Source organism: Oryctolagus cuniculus, chromosome 4 (assembly GCF_051225735.1).
Source record: "Oryctolagus cuniculus isolate XC-2025 breed Fujian yellow rabbit chromosome 4, ASM5122573v1, whole genome shotgun sequence".
In the NCBI taxonomy this organism is placed as follows: domain Eukaryota; kingdom Metazoa; phylum Chordata; class Mammalia; order Lagomorpha; family Leporidae; genus Oryctolagus; species Oryctolagus cuniculus.
The window spans coordinates 110,757,501-110,775,880 of NC_142870.1; the positions used below are offsets into that span (position 1 = coordinate 110,757,501).

At 41.1% G+C, this 18,380-nt stretch overlaps 1 protein-coding gene and 1 long non-coding RNA gene across 16 annotated transcripts in view; one reads left to right on the plus strand and one right to left on the minus strand.

Annotated features, from left to right (window-relative positions):
* Nucleotides 1-18,380, plus strand: part of MECOM (MDS1 and EVI1 complex locus) — a 591,497-nt gene that overhangs the window by 201,262 nt on the left and 371,855 nt on the right. The window lies entirely within an intron of this gene.
* The window catches only part of LOC149127077 (uncharacterized), a 38,592-nt gene continuing 21,700 nt past the window's right edge, over nt 1,489-18,380 (minus strand). The window contains exons 2-3 of the long non-coding RNA XR_016232580.1: nt 11,322-11,411; nt 1,489-1,595 (exon numbers count right to left, since the gene is read on the minus strand). This is a non-coding gene — a long non-coding RNA (uncharacterized LOC149127077). The remainder of the gene's footprint in view (nt 1,596-11,321; nt 11,412-18,380) is intronic.

Below are 18,380 nucleotides of genomic sequence, written 5' to 3' on the forward strand. Positions count from 1 at the left end.
AAATTATTTAGGATGTAAATCCTTCCACAAGGTCCACTTAAACCACCCCCTTCCAAGTGCCACTACAAAAGAAATTCATCTTGTGAATGAGAGGGGGTACTTGGTGACTAAAGGAATTGTTTGACATGTTCTGCGGCATCCTCCATTCTAGCCTACTTCCATCTCAGCTACTGACCCAGTCTGCATGTTGTGTTGTGTTCATTGGGAAAAGGGAGGAGAGGTGCCCGAGTATCCCCCTCTCTGAGGACCTTCCTATAGATTCAGTTCAATAATTTTGTGTTCCTCTTTCTTCCTCTTTTGCTACATCTGTAATCGCCTTCCCTCTCTTTTACCTCAAACCAATAGTTTCTGGGTATCTAAACACATTGCTTCCCTCATCTAATGTGTGGAACAGCAGAAAGGTAGTGACTGCTCAGTGTTCTCAAAATTGACCTGGTGATTTTACAGCTTTAAAATATTTAGGGACAATGAACTCTTCTCTTTTTTCAGTGTTTTGAGTTTTTGGTCAGCTTGTGGATTAGGAGAAAGAGAGACCAGCAATGTGCACGAAGTGGTCATTCTAAGCACCAGGGAAGCTTTAGCAATGTAGATTCATGACTCCACTTACAGCCAGCCTTATTTGTGGGGTTTAGGGTAGAAAACAGAGTTCTCTATTTCTTACAGAGTCTTCAAGATTCTCATGCAGCTTGGACTTCCTGCTGTGGATGTCATTTTGAAAACCAGAAGACCGAGGGCCAGTGCCATGGCTCACTTGGTTAATCCTCTGCCTGTGGCGCCGGCATCCCATATGGGCACCGGTTCTAGTCCTGTTTGCTCCTCTTCCAGTCCCGCTCTCTGCTTTGGTCCAGGAAGGCAGTGGAGGATGGTTCAAGTGCTTGGGCACCTGCACCCGCATGAGAGACCAGGAGGAAACACCTGGCTCCTGGCTTCAGATGGGTGTAGCTCCGGCCGTGGCGGCCATTTTGGGGGTGAACCAACAGAAGGAAGACGGTTCTCTCTCTCTCTCTCTCTCACTGTCTGACTCTGTGAAATAAATTTTTAACAACAACAACAACAACAAAAAAACCAAAAACCAAAAAACAAAAAACCAGTAGACTGTTGGATCCTACTCATCCCTTTCTTATGTTTCATCCTGATTTTCAAGTCATTGACCACTGGCTTAGTATTTGGGTGGTGTCTCTGTGTTTTGATAGCTATCAGACAAGCTCAAAGTGGGGATCCAGGGAATATTATGATTGATATATTAGAAAAGGTGACATATTTTTCTTACCACAATGATAGTCAAAAATCAATGACCTTTTGTAGTAGATTTTTGTTTTGTTTTGTTTTTCAAAAGGATAAAGATTTCATATAAATTAAACAATTTGAAAAATGAGTATTAGCCTTATACTATTTTCTTATACAATATTGTAGGCACCATTGCATGAACTCACCTCTTGAATGGGAGTAAAATGCTGAGGCAACCTTGCATAAGCAGTCATGGCAGGATTTTGCTGCATATTTTTCTTCCAGACAATAGGCAGTCTAGTGCAGGTCTACAAAGCTGAAGATCTTAAATCGAAGCTTTCTGACATGTGGATAACAACACATGATTGCTAGAAAGAAGGTGACATAAATAAGAGCACATTGTTAAAGTAAGGGGACATGAATGGAATAGTCAGGACCACTATTAAATAGAGTCAGTTGTATAAGTGGAAAATGGGACATTAAATGGAGGAGAAACAGAAGAGAGAAATAAAAGGGACACTGAAGTGCTTTGTCTGCATAATCATAAAAATCTGATTCAGGCATTTCGATGGTGGGACTGGGAGGAAAGAATTGAACAGAAATTAGTCATAATAAAAGGAGACTGGTTAGCTTAGGGGACTTGGACATTTTACTGCAGGACCACAGGCCCTGGAAGTCTAAGAAGGAATTGCGATTACTCAGCTGGGATACCACTTTCCTCCTTCCCGGTTCCTGGACGTGAAGCCCAAAGACCTCGTGACTTTTCAGAGAAGTTTTACTTAGATTTATATGTTCTCCTTTATCTGTTTAAATGACAAATCTGCTTCCATTTAAATAAATCTATTGAATGACTGCTAGGTGTGAGTTGTGCAGAACAAGAATGTGGAATTTAAGACTGAGATCTCTTGTTCTATTTTTGATGTAAACTTGGAGGGATAAATGGATGCAAAAATGAAGAGAAGAAGTAAAAATAAATGACTTTGGGCATTTAAAGGTTTGCCAAATAATAATAACAATAATGAAAATGTAGTAGGCTCATCTTGAGCTGCCTGAATCTGTAAGTCTTTAAAATGGGCATTTCCTACCTGTAGTAATTCTATTGGACAACTAAATGTGCTATTTAGTTTCCTTTGGCTCCTGGGTTGTAGACACACAAGCTTCCTTATAACTTTTATCCTGGCAATAGGAGCCTCAGCTTTCTAAAAGTATTTCTTCCATTTTTGACTTGCTGAGCTCACAAAGCAACTACTGCGACTTGTGGCACCTGAGAAGCTCTCTCGGGCCAGTAGTAGAACATATACCCTCCTGTGCAGGAGGGGCTGGGCCAGTGGATAGCACTTTCCTCTCCTTGTCCCCCCCTACCCTTCCTTTATAGTAAAAACTGACTGTGAAGTTGTGTTTTCACCAGCAGTGAGCTTCAACAGGGAGGATGGGGTTGTTAAAGGGAACAGATTCACAGCTGGTTGCGGGGGCTCCAGGGATGTGACTGGGATTTTGTTGTCATCAGGAAGCCACCCCCATCCAGTTCCATAAAACTAAATCCAAATCTTTGGAGTTCTTGCTAGCCACTCTCCTAGACTTCAGAATTTAAGTGTGGTCTCTCAGGATTTCAGAATGTTGATTAATTTTTCTCCTGGCTGTTCTTATGGCTGCGGATTCAGGAAGCTGGAACACATCTTTGTGCTTTACCACTTTAGCAAAGCCCCACCTGCTCATCTGAAGAGCTGCCCCATACGCTGGAATTGGATGTGATCATAGATCCTTTTACGTTGCTCATACATGTGCTTTCTTAATGATACTTTTTTGAATTTGAAGGGAAATTTTTCTTTCCTGAGTGCTTTTGAGCACCTTTTGGAGGAAAAGATAATTCAGCAATTTTTTTCTGATTTGCCTCTTCCTGCTAATATCAGTGTTTTGGGCTGGCTGGCTGCTGGGAGGTTAGTGTGTGATGGCCATGTTCCTTGGCTAGAGGTAAATGAGTGCTGTTGGCATTTTCTGTTTTATTTGAGTTGCTTGGGTGCCATCTCCCACGGCAGTCTGTGAAGCCAATTAATACAGAAAGTAAGTGATATTAATCTTTTTTTCAGCTGTATAAGAAAAAGTCAAAACATAATGGGTAAATTTTTCTAAGTGTGAAAAATTACCCACTTTGTCTATTTCATATTTCTCAAACTCCAAAATTAATGGCTTTTTAGGAAAAAAAAGTGTATATCTCTGTGGACAACATAGAGTTTATGAATGCAAAGGAGCAATGTTGGAGAGGAGAAAAAGAGGACTCCTGGGTAAGAGAAGAAAAGCACCTATTTAAACGCTGAAGTGCACATTTTTAGTACTTTCACCCGATTAGCTTTACAGAAACATTACTGTGGAGAAGAGCTTATCTGCAAGCAGTCTGCATTTGGCTGATGTTACAAATCTGCGATGGAGAAGTGGTTTTTATTTTTAGTCATTCATAGCTGATTTTGTTGGGCTCTTGGCAGTTTTACTTTGGACTGATAAAATCGAATCTTATACAACTGCTAGGATGCTAAGGTATTGAGGATGAAGACTCCCTGCTGGGCTCCTCCTCACAGCTCGAAGGCCATCTGGATGTCTTGCAGTTACGCTTGCATCTTGCTCCTTCTGCTCACTTCTCTGGGAACACCCTCACCATCTTTACCCGGGACCCCTGTTCATCCTGCACCAGCCCAGTGACCGTGTCTTCCAGGAAAATCATTCCTGAGCATTCAGGTTGAGTCCGTTGCCCAAATTCTCTATCATTCAGAGGTGGTCTATGGCTCCTCCCCTTACAGAATTGGGCTAGAATGTAATGACCTATCTTTGTGATCATTTTCACACCAATTATTTAAATTCTTCTATGGAGGGTCTTAATTTGTCCTACAAGAGCTTTTTCAGACATCCTAGCATTCGTTAATAGTGCCCCAAAATATTTTTAAAGATTTATTTATTTATTTATTATTTGAAAGGCAGAGTTTCAAAGAGGCAGAGGCAGAGGCAGAGGGAGGGAGGGAGGGAGGGGGAGAGAGGGAAAGGGAGAGGGAGAGAGAGAGGCTTTCCTTCTGCTGGTCCACTCCCCAGATGGCTGCAATGGCTGGAACTGGGACAAAATTAAGCCAGGAGCCAGGAGTTTCTTCCAGGTCTCCCCCGCAGGTACAGGGGCTGAAGCATTTGGGCCATCTTCTACTGCTTTCCCAGGCCATAGCACAGAGCTGGATTGGAAGTGGAGCAGCCAGGACCCAAACCAGTGCCCATATGGGATATTGGCACTGCAGGCAGCGGCTTTACCCGCTATGTCACAGTGCCGGCCCTGAATTTAGACTCTCTGGGAGCAATCTGCTTAGGAGGTGAAGAGATAGATAAAGGGAGACTATGGAACAGTTCTTGGGCTAGTGGCTGGCTATACTTTTGCAAGAAGGACAATGAGAGAAGTCAGCATTTGACAAATTTCAAGCCATTGCTTCTATATGTCAGAACTGGATACAACCAATATTATTATTATGTATTCAGAATAATGACTATAACAATAAGTGTTTTTCATGTATTATTTGTAGTCTCAATCCTAACAACAATATTGAAAACCATGGATTCTTTTTTAATCCATTTTTCAGGTGAGAAAAATTGGTCTTGGAATAGGTTAATTCATTCAACAAAATTTTGAAGGTATCCTAGGAGTTAGGCTCTGTGCATAGGAAAGTGAATCAGACAGATGTGGTTCTTGGACTATGCAGAGTTTATATTCTTATGAGAAAGACATTTAAAACATTAATTGCATAATATTTAATTACAATTCTGCTTCATGCAGTGAAGAAGTATGTGGGTGTGCACACAAGAGCGAGAACGTGGGAGCAGTGGGACTGGCCTAGTACAGAGAGGTGGCTTAGATCATGTGTGCAAGTGATGTTGATGTTACAGAGGGAAAAGGAATCAACACATGGGAGGGGGTTTCAGGCTGGGATGTCGGGGCCCTGGTAAAGTGAGGGGGAAGATAGGGCAAGTGCCTAGGCGGGGCATTCCTTCTGGCAGTCATTAGGGACAGGTATATGCAAAAACAACCCAGGAAGAAATTTAGAGCTGTAGAAGGATTAAACGATGGCTTTGAGAGAAAATGACTTGAAATTGAAAGAGAAGTGAGATGGCCAAAAATGCAGCCCTAAAGACCGAGATGATGCAAAGCATCCAACTTTCTCAGATCTTAGAAGCCTTAATATTCATAGATGTTTGTTTACATGTTCAACCGCTGCCATTGCGGCCAGCCCTGAGCTGGACCATCTCAACTTTTTCCCCATGAGTTGGGATGTTCACTCCAAGTTCTCCCAGGTCTTGCTGTAGCTGGTGGAAAACCGAATGTTCCCAGCCTCATTTTAACTAAATTAACTAGGCTTACAACCTCAGTGTCAGCGAACAATGAAAGCTTACCACTGAACATATGAAACAAAATGAAATTATCCAGTTGTAAGGAACTACAAACAGCTGAGGCATTCAATTGTTAGCCATTTGAAGGATTAACTTCTAAATCATGTAGAGCTCCCTTGGTAGTTTAACTAGTTGGGCACTCAAGGGTATATAAAAACACACTTTAAAGCAGAAATGTATTTCTTCACCTATAAAATAGAGATTTACTGGCAGGTTGTGATATTATTAATACTGGATTTCCTTGCCTTGGCCTGTGAACTTAATCATATTTTCTTTTGCCTTCCTCACTTCCAGCCTTGCACTAGGCTTCAAAATAGATACCGTAGAATCAACTGTATCCTAAGTCAGGTAGGACATAACTGTCTGGGTTAGCTGCTGCAGACTTATCTAAAAATCCTGGCTTATTTCTCTGGAATTCTGCTCTTGCCCTCTGCTATTGTTTCGTGCACTCCAGATTTACACAGCTCATTGAATATTCAACCAGGCTTAAAGATTTTATTTGATGGTTATTTCAATAATAATTATGGAGGCTGCCAAACTCTCCTTACCCTGTTAAAAAACAAACAAAAAATAAACCCGCCTTCATAACTATAATAAAATCACACTGGTAAGATGTTTTCATGATATCTTAAAACTCAATTTGGTTTTTCTTGAAGGATTGGTAGAACTATTCAAAACTTACAGCCAAGGAAACTCAATTAATGGTCATTGCTATCAATTATTTTTATGTTTCAACAGCATTGTTAAGAACTCGAGAGCTTTTCTTGAAAGAATGTTGGCAACTTGGATTTTAATATTTCATTAAAACAAGACCATTAGTTCACCTAAATAAGTGTTTATTCAATTGGAGACTAATTGAATAATTAGGATTGATGAATTTTATATGGAGGTTTTCTTTTTTTAACTTATGGTGAGAAGGTGGCTGGGAGAGACTGCTTTGTGGCCATTTCCCGTTATCTGAGTCTCTTTCTCTCTCCATAATTTTCCTCATCGCCAAATCAATTTCAGGAAAGAGCCACAAACTGGCATGTCTCTTTTCTTTCTTTATTTAAAGAGGCTGAAGTGAAAGGGGTGAGGGGGGAGAAGAAAAGAGTGGAATCACCAAGAAAACCCTAAACAAATAAAGTGCAAACCCAGAGTGACAAGCACACTCAGACCCTGGATTGGTTATGGATGAGACGACAAGTATATGATGAAATTAATGACCCTCTGTCAACTTTTTAGATCTCACTTTTAAAGAGAATGGACCAAAAATCAATAGCCCCCAAACCACCAGTACTCCAGTGAACCAGTCTTTCATTTATCTTGCTGTTGGCACTCAGATAGAAATGCAGCCAAGCACAGCACAGAGCCTTCACTGGGAGTCATCATCGCAGGCAATGTTCGAGCACCCCAGCTAAGGGTCAGAAGTGTGTACCGAGGCTTCCTTGAAAAGGACCCACTTCTAAATAGCACTATCAGAGTTTACTTGATTCAGCTGGAAGCCCACTGGCACGCTCACATCAAGTGTGGGTTTTGCGAGGTTGCCTGTTGGGTTCTACCCCAGCAATAGCCATGGATGGCTAGGGATTCCATTCCACTACTGCTTTATTCCTTCCTTCTTCAAATGTATTAGCTCAGGTGTTCACATGGCAACAAAACCCACTTTAGAATCAAAGTAGATGCAAACTTTTAAAGGTACAAGTTTGTGCCGATATGTGACTTTATATTATGACTACATTTTCATCCCCCAGTAGTACAGTTTTTTTAAATCTTTTCTCAGAAGAGGATGAGGTAAAATGTAGAGATTATATTTAGATATCAGCTGATACCCAGAAGATTAAGATGGGGTCTGAAATTGAGCCAAAGAGGAAAACATTTAAAATGCCAAATGAGTTGTAATTGAGCTTGTAATTTTTATGGGTATTCTCAGAAGTAATCACTTAACCCCAAGATTGAATTTTCTAGAAATAAAATTAGTACATCATGAGGATTTTTCTACAGCGAGAGAGCCATATTAAAATATGAAAGATAAATTAATCCAAACCAAGTGTTCAATAGCACTGTTAACAGCTGAGGCCAAAGTGAAATGAAATGATGTCATTATGTTAAAATGGATGTCAACACACAGAGAAAAAATCAGTGTAAAATGAGAGAGATCACATTTTGATGATAATCTAAGACAGGCAAAGTGTTGGCCATTTATCTGACATTGTCCAAATGGAATCTAATCAATGTCTGTCTTTAAGGTTTTGATTTTATTTTATAATAAACAGTCATAGATAGCTTGTATGTGCCAGCCTTGATTCAGAACACTTTACACATTTAATCTTCAATACCATACTAGGAAATAGATATTATTATTATCCCAGTTTTCTGAATGTGGTGATTAAGGCAAAGAGAGGTTAAGAAACTTGCCTAATGCACACAGCTAATTAGTGGCAGTGCTGAAATTAAGATCCAAGGACTCTGGCCTCACAGTTCATATTCTTAATCTTTCAATAAGACTTGCTCAAGAATGGAAGAAGTTAACACATCAGAGAGAACTTAAATACAGTACAAATATATAGATGAGAAAAGCTTAAACTGAGAAATTCATTAGTAATGGTGTCTTATGTTTCTGCTGATTCTAATGGTTATTTGGTGTAAGAATTTCTTTAAGGGAGAAATTCTTCCCTATAAAAAAGAGGTGAATTAAACGCTTTCAACATTTTATATAAAGTATATCTGACATTTATATTTGGAGCCTGATACAGTGTAAGGCAGAAGAAATCATTGAGCACTTTTAAAATTTACTATTTAATGCTTAATTTTTTACTATAAGAAAGAATACTTGAATATTTTATTCTCAATATAGACAAAGGCCCAATGGTTATGACCTGGAACAATGGCAGAGCTGCTCTTTTTCCTCACCTACCTACAAACGGATAGTTGTGGACAGAGGGGAGTTGTGCAAGGGGTCTTAAAATGCTCACGAAAAATGCATATTATGAAAAACTGCATGGGTTTCAAGATTTCTTACACCAAATAAACAATCTTTTAATATCCTTGCATGTGATAAGTTGATATAGAAGTAAAGATATCATTTAAGGGAAAATATATTGTCCTTCTAATTTGTTGAATCTTATCCAGTGAGAATTAGAAATAGCAGATGAAGTTGAAATAGCAGTGAGAATTAGAAACGGCAGAACAAGGGTAAACAAAAGTAATGAGCAATGAATGAGGCCCCAGGGTGCTTTCAAACTAGGGGAGTTATGAGATTTACAGGTGTTGCCACCCTTATGGACACTGGGAAGGATTTGGGGTAGCGTCCTGAGATTTTCTTAAGCTTAATCCAACAAAGAATATCGTTATGATAACAATTCTAAAAGTGTGCTTAACACTTAACTGTACAAGCCAATTGCAAATATTGTTATGCTAAAATTTAAATAGGAAACTGGTTTGCAATTTTTTTTTTTTAGATTTATTTGTTTATTTGAAAGTCAGAGTTACACAGAGAGAGAGAAGGAGAGGCAGAGTGAGAGGTCTCCCATCCGCTGGTTCACGCCCCAAATGGCCACTAGGGCTAGAGCTGTGCTGATCTGAAGCCAGGAGCCAGGAGCTTCTTCCAGGTCTCCCATGCAGATGCAGGGGCCCCAGGACTTGGGCCATCTTCCATTGCTTTCCCAGGCCATAGCAGAGAGGTGGATCAGAAGTGGAACAGCCCGGTGTCAAACAAGTGCCCATATGGGATGCCAGCATGGCAGGCAGCAGCCCTACCCACTATGCCACAGCGCTGGCCCCAGCAATGTTTTCAAAACAATATTTTCCAATATTTTTGGAACTATCAACAAAACCCCAAGTATAAACCATGAATATGTGCACATATGCATGAAAACCTGACAAATGTCTCCTTTTTTTTAAAAAAAAGATTTATTTATTTATTTGAAAGAGAGAGTTACAGAAGTAGAGAAAGAAAGAGCGAGAGAGATCTTTCATCTGCTGGTTCAATCTGTGAATGGCAGTAACAGCTGAGGCTGGGCCAGGCCAAAACCAGGAGACAGGAGCTTCTTCCAGGTCTCCACTTGGGTGCAGGGACCCAAGCACTTGGGCCATCCTCCATGGCTTTCCCAAGTGCATTAGCAGGGAGGTAGATCAGATGTGGAGCAGCTGGGACTAAAACCGGTGCCCATATGGAATGCTAGCATCAGTTGCATGTGGAGGCCTTACCCAAGAGGCCACAATGCCAGCCCCAACAAGTTCCTTCTTATCTGATAGCTGGAACATCGCCGTTACCAATTCGCTGTTCTCAAGGCGCCTATGACTAGCTAGGTCGGTGGAGCTTCTCTTTAGCCCTCACCACTCCTTGGGCGTCTCAACGAGTTTCACTGAGGTTTCCCAGATAAAGGAGGGCCCTTCTCTTATCAACAGTACAAATCACTAGCCTACAAGTAGGTGAATAAAGAAAGCATTTTCACATGACATGTATTTTATTTTCCTAATAAAATTATATTTAGTAAAAATATAATCAGCCCATGTACATGGTGTCTGAAACCATGGCAGGGACGATGCAAATTGCCATTTAAGAGGGAATGGAGGCTGTCACTGCCCTCTCCCAGCTACCTCCAGCTCCAATGATAATGGAAGAAATTGAAAAATTTAAGTGTACAACCTGATAGGTGGAAATACTTAACGTTTCACTATCAAAGTAGTACAATTTACGGGGAATTTCTGATGTGGCTAAATCATCTAAATCAAAGTTTAAGCAAATATGGGGATGGCCTTAGTGTTTGAAATGTAATCATTTTCTGATTTTTATTTTGTTTCCAGTCACGCTGACGGAAGTTCACCAATCTAAAGACAGAATGTAGTTCACTTGTTCATTTTCTCTTTTAAGTAGAGATGACACTCACCTGCTTAAATATTGCTTAACACTTTTAGCAAAACCAGATGCCACGCTCCATTTTGTGCACTTTCTCAGTTGAAATAACGAACTTAAGCATTACAAATTAATCTTTAAAACAAACCATCTGAACACAAACTAAGTAAGCTTAGGGAACAGATGGAGTTTTTATGTTTTCACATGAGCATCAAGCTAATATCTGTGCAAGATGAACGATGCCGTACAGGAATCTCTGCTTAATCCTTCCATTTCCCAGTGGGGCGGTTTCTTTTTTAATGCCCTGTGCCTGGGAAAGGGAGTCCATTTCCTTATACTTTAGTTGCATTGTAAAATTACATGTGTGTGTGATTTTGTATGCTTGTGGACATATAATGTATGCCCATAGTGTCATGAAATAGTTTGCACTGAACATTTGTCCAAGTGCTTCATTAGTGTAAGTGATGAAAATGAGGTCTTATGCCCAGGAATAGGGAAACCTCTGCTTTATTGAATTGGACTTTGGAAACCAGTTTCTTATATCTAGGTTTCTGATTTGTTAAATAGTAGCAAGTGTGTATGCTTTGTGTATGAGCATGATGTCAAGTTTGCATTTTTATTGGAGCTTTATAAATAAATAAGACATTCAAAATAATTATTCTATTAGACTCTAGGATATAAAATTTATTTGCCCTTGGTAGATAAACATACAAATATGAGGGTACTTAAAGTATTTGTGGAAAAATGGAGTTAAAATATGCAATTACTTGCTGCAAAGATTTTTGAAATCCATATGTAATTTTATCATAAAAAATACTACTATCATCCATGGATTTTAACTTACTTTAATTCCATTTGGCTTGAGCTTTGTGAAGTACCACTGTAAGGACTACCTTTGTAGCATTCATTATAGCGGCAGTATTATTTGTTGGATCTGAAAGAAAAAAAATCTCAAAAAGTTATCTGATCATTTCTAGTCATCCATAAGGATGTTTTTACAGTACAATATACATAAATAAAATTAACACTGCATAAAAATTTCATCCATTTTCAAATGGAATAGGAAAATGAATTGATTTGAGTGCTATTGCATGAAATCAAGAAATATATGGAGCATCTACTATATGCCAGGCAATGTAGTAGATGCTAAAAAATATGATATAAAAGCAAAACCCTCCCACTTCTTGCTACGAGGGAACTCCTATTCTACAATGCTTGTTGCCCTCTTTTCCTGGCTGCAGGCAGAGATGAGAGGGAGCCCTAACTGAAAACATCTGGCTGTCTGACATTAAGCCCATCATTCAACACATGTGCAATTTTCTCATCAACAGCTTAGCATTTTGGTGTAGGAATAAAATTATATCTATATAACACTGGAGATCTGGCACATTGAGCTATTATCTATTGATTGAAAATGTAGGCTCTCCCTCATACTATTGGGTGGAGGACTTAGTCGCTGGTGGAGTGTGTCTTTCACTAGGTCTTCAGGTTCATGGCCAAATCCACTCAGAGACATCTCAGATTTGCTCTTTGGAATGACAACAGGGTTTGTGATTGAGAGCACACAATCACATGCTCTGTTAGTGAATTTGAAGAGGGAAAACAAAGCTTTGTAACAAAGATAGAATTAGAAATAGCTCTGCTGCCAAAATAACATCTACTATTTTAATAACTATATATGGGGTCAGAAGGCCTGGCATTCACCATTTCACTGGGGTTCCCACTGCTGTCATTGGTCAGTGTGATCCTCAAAATTACTTCAAGTCTTTGATTTCCTATAGGATGCCTTATACCTTGCTTTTCAGCTATATAAGTGTTATTTAAAACATCCATGGAGGCTGGTGCCACGGCTCAATAGGCTAATCCTCCGCCTGCGGCGCTGGCACACTGGGTTCTAGTCCCGGTCGGGGTGCTGGATTCTGTCCCGGTTGCTCCTCTTCCAGTCTAGCTCTCTGCTGTGGCCCGGGAGTACAGTGGAGGATGGCCCAAGTGCTTGGGCCCTGTACCCGCATGGGAGACCAGGAGAAGCACCTGGCTCCTGGCTTTGGATCAGCGCAGTGCGCTGGCTGCAGTGGCCATTGAGGGGTGAACCAATGGAAAAGGAAGACCTTTCTCTCTGTTTCTCTCTCTCACTGTCCACTCTGCCCTCTCAAAAAGTCCATGGAAAATGGAATTAAAACATGTTTATTTTGGTGCAAAAATTTTTTGAAGTCTGTGCATCTAGAAGTCTTCACAAAGTACATGAAAAAATGGATATTATGAAAAAACTAGATTTCAATTTTTTTGCAACAAAATAAACATCCTTTGTTGGTCATTTGTTTTATTTATTTATTTGTGAGGCAATTGGAGACATAGGCAGAGAGACAAAGAGAGAGCGCACGCGCTTGCTCTCAAATAGTGACAATTTCTCCCCAAATTCCCACAACAACCCTCAAAACCCAGAGCCAAGAACTCAGCCCAGCTCTCCCATGCGGATGGCAGGAAAACAATCACTGGAGCCACCACTGCTGCCTCCCAGAGTCTGCGTTGTCAGCAAACTCAAGTCAGGAGCTGGAGCCCAAGCTGGAGCCAGGAGCTGGACCTAGGAAGTCCTAAGTGGGACACAGGTGTCTTAACTGCTAGGCCAAATGCTTGCTTTAGTAAAGCTTATCTTTTCATTCTATTTTCCATGAACTTTTTGAAGTTCTCTAGTGATCTTCGCTCCTATTCCTTTGCACCCTTAGTCAGCTATAATTAACATATACACTATCACTTCAGAAAACCTATCCTTTAAAAAGAGCCATATTTTATTGTTGTCTTGTTAGACCCGTGTGAGCTGATCCATAATTGCTAGAAACTAGGCAATGCCATGGAACCCATCAGCCTGGATCTTTCACTGCTACTTTACCGGCTAAATGACCTTGGCCAGATATCTGAAAACTTAATTTTTTTCCTCTTGAAAAACAAAGATTCTGGATAAGCAGAGCCACACACTTCTTTGCAGTCCTAAAATTCTAGAATTCTTCAGAACTTGGGCACAGATGTCATTTCCCCAGGGCAGTAACAACAAGCCTTATGTCTGTTGATGTCCTTTCTCATGTAGAAATGTGTTTCTGGAAACATCTATCTGAACACCTAGCTACACCATCTTGTCTGTCCCAGATAATGAATCAGGAGAGACCACAGCTTTAATCATTTAGATGTTGATCACTTTAGAGTCTCAATGAATTTCTATGATAGATTAAATAAAAAAATAAGTGTGTTAGGATAGGGGCAAGTGGAAGGTTCAACCCCAGAACAAGTGAGCTGCTCTGTTGTGTCCATAATCAATATAGCATGTCCTTGGGAGAAGGTCTTTTTGGTACGAATGCTAGTCTGCTTCAGAAAAAGCGGTGGTCTTCTCTATGAACTGGTTTTTAATGCTGCAGGTTTACTGCCTGGGAAGGAACAGAAAGGCAAGGAGGACACTGAATAAAGATGAGGATTATTTTCCAAACAGGTGTTGGCCAACTGTTACCTGAACCTGGGCCATGATCTCTTGCACAGGAGTAATCTGGTTCCCCTCCATGGATGTTTTGAAGCCTTTCTTATTTATTCCCTTGTTGTACCACGTTTCATCAACACAGCAAGCTTTTCTATTTACTGTCTTAGCTACTGGGGAAACTTTGACCCATGGATCGGTAATGGACTGGTCTTACGAGCGGATCCATTTGCTGCTTGTTCAATTTCTTCCAACCCAAGCTGATTCTGCCTTCAGTGAGAATTTGCTCTGACTTCTTGGGAGGGCAGATGCCAAGTCTTGCCCTGTGAAATAATAAATGTGCTTCGGATAACACATCCTCGCATTTTGCTTCTGAAATAATTGGAACATTCATGCAAATAGATTTAGTGTCCATGTGTTTTATTTAATTGACTCTGTTAGAATGACTTGTAAACACACACGTGCGTGCCATCTAATCTTTCTGATTCTTAGATTGTAAATGAGGGTATTGAACTCTATGATTGCCAAGGTCTTTTCTAACTCTAAAATTCTATGACCTGAGACTTCTATTGTTTAGACAAAAAAAAAAAAAAGTCTTCAGAAATATTCTGTAAGTTAGGCAGCAATCCAAACTGGCTTTTTAAGAATTCACATAAGAAAAAAAAAATATTCTCACATAGAGTTCTATAGGATGAGGAGAGGGCCCATTCACTATTTGTTTGCTCTCTGTGGGAAAGCTATTCTTTTTTTTCCTCTTTGAACAATATAAGGAAACAACTTATCTTTTATAATTTTTGGATTCAGTTCATGGAGGGTGTCAGTATTGTCTGGTGTTCCCAGCAGGGACGTGGGAGTCAGAGATCCCAGGACCGGTTCCCAGGTTTTCTGCACCTTGTGTGACCTTCAGAAGCCACAAGCCAACGCTTAGGACTCAGTTTATCTGTCTGAGAAATTGGGTTCCTATTTGTTTACCCCAGAGAAACCCTGCTAAAGTTTTTGGAAAAGGATCTCAGCAGCCTTAGGGTGAAAGCGATTCGCTTTGGTCCTTGAGAGCCCAGCTGGATCCGCGTTTGTCATGCCTCTCTCCTGCCTAGCTCCAGGAGCTTTCTCACAGAGTTTAGGATATAGGTGAGCTAGGTAAAGTGCTAATCAGTAATGCTGCAAGGTAGGGAAGGCCGGATGTGGGACAGGGGGCAGAGTGAGGGGAAAAGAGAAGACAAGCCTAAACAGTTTGCTACAGGCATCCACTTTTAAGATGTTTACAGTTAGGAGGGTGAACATTCTAACTGGACTGAATCTCAGCTATTGATTAAGCTGAGCAAATGGACCTAAACCGCTGCAGAAATTTTTAATAAGTGAAAATTTGAAACAACCTTCTTATATGGTCTGGTTAACTTTTCAGATAAAAGAAAAAGGTAATACAAGTATAATAAAGTGAGTATGATTTTCCTGATTTCAACAAATTAATGTCAGTGAATTTTCACTAGTATTCCAAACTTGAAAAAACCAAGGCATTCCTAAAAAATCTCATGAATGGGGTGGGTAAATGATATTGTCTAGAGTTTCACGGAGACACTGCTTGACTCAAAAATAACTTGGCTGTCAGTTTCATATCAATACCTAGAAGTGACCAGGGTGAAAAAATAACTATGGTTTGAGGAGGAATCACTATCACCTAATTATGTTTTATGATCTAACCAGCATTGAATCAACTCCAATGACCAACAGTACATTTCATTGGAATAACATCAGTAAACATGAAATGCGCACTCGGATTTCCCAAGCAAATGGTGAAAGGGGAAATGCTCTAAAACCGGCTATCTTCTCAGGACAGGTGGAAATAGCCATTTTGGATACGTACACTCCTTCGGCTTTTGTGTAAGGGACTCGAGCATCATTCAGACATGTTTAAATGCTGCACTTGGCTCCCTTTTTGCGAGGCGCAGCCGTGCTGGAGCTGCACCACGATTCATCATACTAAACTTCATTTGGTGGAAACATTACAAGGGAATAGGTTCTGAGTCTCCCAGGAAGAGCACTGCTTCCCAGTCACCCGGCTCACCACCAGCCCCTTATTTCTTTGTAGCCTGTACCCTTAGCCCAGCGCACAGCTACATTTGGACCAGAGGCCCCCATCCTGTGAAAAATTTAGATGGCTATAGCAGTAATCAAAAATACCAATAAAGTGTCACCGGTCCTCGCTGGTGATGTGGGATGGCGGGTGAGTGAGATATAAAAATGAATCATGAGGCGAGATATGATTGCTGCGCAGGCAACCATTTCCAAATGTGAGTGCACCCAGGTTGCATAAAGGGTTCGGAATATTCTCCGTGAGGCCAAAAGGCTCCCAGATAACGGCGTCAACTCATCAGGCTCCAGGGCCCCTGGGGACCCCGGGAGGCAGAAGAGTTGTTGCTCAAGTGGTTGAGCCAGAAACATTTATATCCGGGTACTGTTGGATAAGCGGCAGCTGCTGCCAGGAACTGCTTGGAGTAAAGTTGGTTTTAAAAACTAAGCACCACAGCTCTGTGTGTTTAATACAGGACATCACAGCGCTGCGTGTTTCGAACTGGAGGCTGTCTGAGGTGTAAAGAATGGTTAAGTAAATGAGGGGGAGACCATTAATCCCAGTGTGTTTCAGCACTATATCTTCACCAGTGGAAGGCGGGCCAACGACTTGCTCCTAGCTCATAACCTGAGTGTTAAAACTGATGTCCTTCCCATTAGGGCCTGTAAACTCATTAGCACATGGCAATTTATCCTCTTTTATTTCTTCTCAATTATCCTATCATCCATTGTATCTGGATCTGATTACCCTTTTCCAGAGTCAAACATTATCTTGTAAATCATTTGCTTTAAGTCCAAGCCTGCCCGGTGTACAGCCCGGGATTTGCTTAGGCAGGTAATAAATCAATTAGTATTAAACTTGTGGTGTCATCTATTTTCTTTCTCTGCACTTGGAAAAAGGAACACCTGAAACCCTAGCTTAGGTGACATCATTCCCGTGCCCGCTTGTGAACAATACAGGGGCATTTGCTCTTATATCAATGGAGCAGAAAAGATAAGGGAGAACAAAACAAGAAACCAAGTCCTCAGCGGGTGCCTGGAGGGCTGATGGCATCACAGGTATGTGGCCCTCGTATTTCAGAGGTGACATTTTTAGTAATGATTGGGAGCATTTATTATTCAGACGTGGGCATCAGAGATTCTGTTTAAGGGGATAGTCTCATTTTTATGTCCAAGACACAATTACGGAACCGAAAAGAAGACTGTGACTCATTTCCCTCCTATTATTCTTTGATGTGTGTTCTGCTGCTCAGCGCACACATGCTCTGCTCTGTCTGATCACAAGAGGAGCTGAGGAGCTTCCAGGTTGTCGTCCTTTCCTCCCCTTGACTTTGGCGCCTCTTCTCCCTTTAATTACTACACTAATTTATGGAACGATCTTATCTTCATGGCCTGGATATAGTTCTTAATCCTTTGGCTGAGTTTCTGCACAGAGGGCCCAGCTAAACAGCTATAGCCCAAAAAGAAGCCCTGTGAGTTCCTAAATGAAAGGAAAAGCAAACGGGCAGCTCCTCTCCTAAGTGATGCCCCATGTATAAATTAGTGGAGTGCTTGCGCTCCTGGCCAGGCACAGCTGGGCCCCAGCAGAGGAGCTTCCCGGAGCTGTGAAGAACAGAGCTCAGGGAGATTGGAGGGAAATTGATAACAACCGAGACAGCAGTCAGCTTGGGCCCCTGGTACTTCCCTGGCAGACCCTGCAGCGATGTGCCCATCTGCCCCACCTCAAGTCCTCCTGCCTGCTTCCAGGGGTTTAGTCCTTGGCTTTCACAATGGGAATGCACACTCAGGGAGCATATGCATGGACTCTTCCTCTTATGGGTTGAGGGAGAATCCTAATTTATATTTAGTAGGAGCTTTTCTCCTTCTAATCTTGGTTAAACTTTCAGTGCACAGTATGATGTTGGGCTCAGAGGTCTAAGAGAACCATGTAGCCATGTGGTTTCCCCTCTCAGGATAGAAAGCACTCTGGGAGTGGTGCAGAGCCCTCTCACATAAGTAGGGAATTGGAATCCTGGGGTGGCCTTGACATCCTGCATTCCTACCCAGTGCCCAGGTTACACCAGTGCTGGAAAGCCATGCACTTTATATTTTCTTTTCTCATGGCAAGGGTAGATTTTCAACCATTTAGCCTGTTCCAGCCATGTACAAATGCATCCTCTGTCCCCCTGCAAACAGGCCAGGACGGACTTGGTGAGTATATAATGATTAATTGTCTTGGTTTGGCAACCATGAGGCCTGGGATCTAAACCCACTTCTGCTGCAAACGAGTTTTGTGACATTGATCACTTCCACTGAAATCCCCCAGACCGCTGTTTTGTGCAATGAAAGGAGTTTGGACTAGAATTTGGAAATTGTTTAAAAGCAGGAGCAAGAGCC